The sequence below is a fragment of the Haliaeetus albicilla genome, chromosome 1 (assembly GCF_947461875.1).
Source record: "Haliaeetus albicilla chromosome 1, bHalAlb1.1, whole genome shotgun sequence".
Lineage (NCBI taxonomy): Eukaryota > Metazoa > Chordata > Aves > Accipitriformes > Accipitridae > Haliaeetus > Haliaeetus albicilla.
In genome coordinates, this window is record NC_091483.1 from 68831503 (window position 1) to 68833331 (window position 1829).

Sequence of the window (1829 nt, forward strand, 5' to 3'; positions counted from 1 at the left end):
TCAAAGCCATAGTCATTCATCTCCTTCTTGCCCATCCGATACAGGTGTTGAAGACTTTCTGGATACCAGCACTAAAGAACCTTCAAACTTCCCCGCCTTCTGGTCATCCCCACTGATCCCATCTTTGTACCATGGCTGTAGGTTTTCCTCTCTGCCTTGTCACCTGGCTACTGCTTCTGAAAAAAGCTCCCCTGTCATGTTCAGCCCCCCAGGTCTAAGCAGGCTCCAGACATTGTCTTTGAGGGTGTTTTTATGTGGTCTAGCGGGGAAAGTCATGTGGCTACCTCCTTCTATGCTTCAAAGTGGTGGGATGTGATCCAGCTCCAGTTCAGAAGTTCAGCTGCGCCAAACTGGTTCAACCTGTCTGCGTGTTATTATGCCGGCATTGGGCTTTGCCTTCCAGGGACGTAGGTATGACTTGCTTTTTAAACACAACAAGAAAGTTTTCATTTATACTGAGGGTTGTAGTTAGAAATAAGTTCATAGAATAAATCAGAATTTATAACTGTATACACAAGAAAAATAGATCTTTCTCAACTTGTCCCAGTAGTCAAGAGACTGCCAAACTTCTCCCCTTCTGCCCTTTACACCCAGCTCCCAAACCCCAGCCCTGCCCCAGCCACGAAGCAAAACAGCAAAATCAAAGCAATTTATCCTGTATGGTCTCACCCATGCTGGGGACCAGAAGACCAACAGGTCAACTGATTCATTTCCCAGATGCGGTAAGTCTGAGCCCAGCATCAGCAGGCAGCGCAACGAGATTAAATTATTTTAAAATCGTGAATGACAGCCTATTTATCTATCTTTGCCTTTTTGTGTTCATTTAGACTCCAATTTTTACCAAGATAACTTTATAGACATGAAGTTGCCGGAAAGTATTATTGCAATGTTGTTTGATTTTGAATTCTGCTTAAGGAAACTCTTATCTTGTAGAAGGAAGTAACATTTCAGGCAAGTAATATTCACGTGCTTTAAAGAACTTGGTATAGAGCTGCTGTAGTTCCCAGAATCACTTTTCTCTCATGGCTGCCCCTGTAACAGTCATCTACACAGCGCTCAAAATGTTGACAAATGTGCACTGTGTTCTCATGCAAAATTAGACAGACGGTGTCATGCCAACCCAGATGTAACTTTAAAGGGTGAAATTCAGTTCTCAGTGGAAGGCCCACGTACTAGCTGAAGCTGCTGTAAGCCCTGCTTCAAGAGCGTATGTAGGAAATGGCCTCTAATGGGTTTGTGCGATTCTCCTGCATGAGAGGTGGACGGTGTTCACCGTGACCGTTTCCTCACACAACTGTGAAGCACAGACACAATGTCACGTTTGACTCGTCTACGGGTGCACTTTGTTGATTACGGCAGGTAGTGCGCATCTTCCCCGGTTAAACGTTAACATCTCTGCACATTTTCAAAGCAAAGTATTGAAATATTTTCCATCCCAGAGGCAGCCAGTCAGTTTGCAGGGGTACAGCCTCACCTCTTCACCAGGGTGTAGATGAGGGCTTCTTTTGACAGTTTGGCACTCTGCTCTTGCTAAAACATTGCTACCACAACAGTTAAATTATAATACCTAATTTTTTTTTCCTTCTCAGACCAGACACAGTATTCTAGATGATCTATGTTTTGCATCTCCCGACACTGCTGGCAAGTTCAACACAGCAGGATGAAACTTTTTAGTGGAAAGAAAGTAGAAAATGAGATGCTTGATCTGAAGCCAGGAGCTAGACCTTCAGGGTTTCTGCTCTAGAAACTATGGACACGGGATGTGAACTGATCCAGGAGCACATGGAAGCTGTGCATGCCCTAGTAATGTCTTGACCCTGTAATTTCAT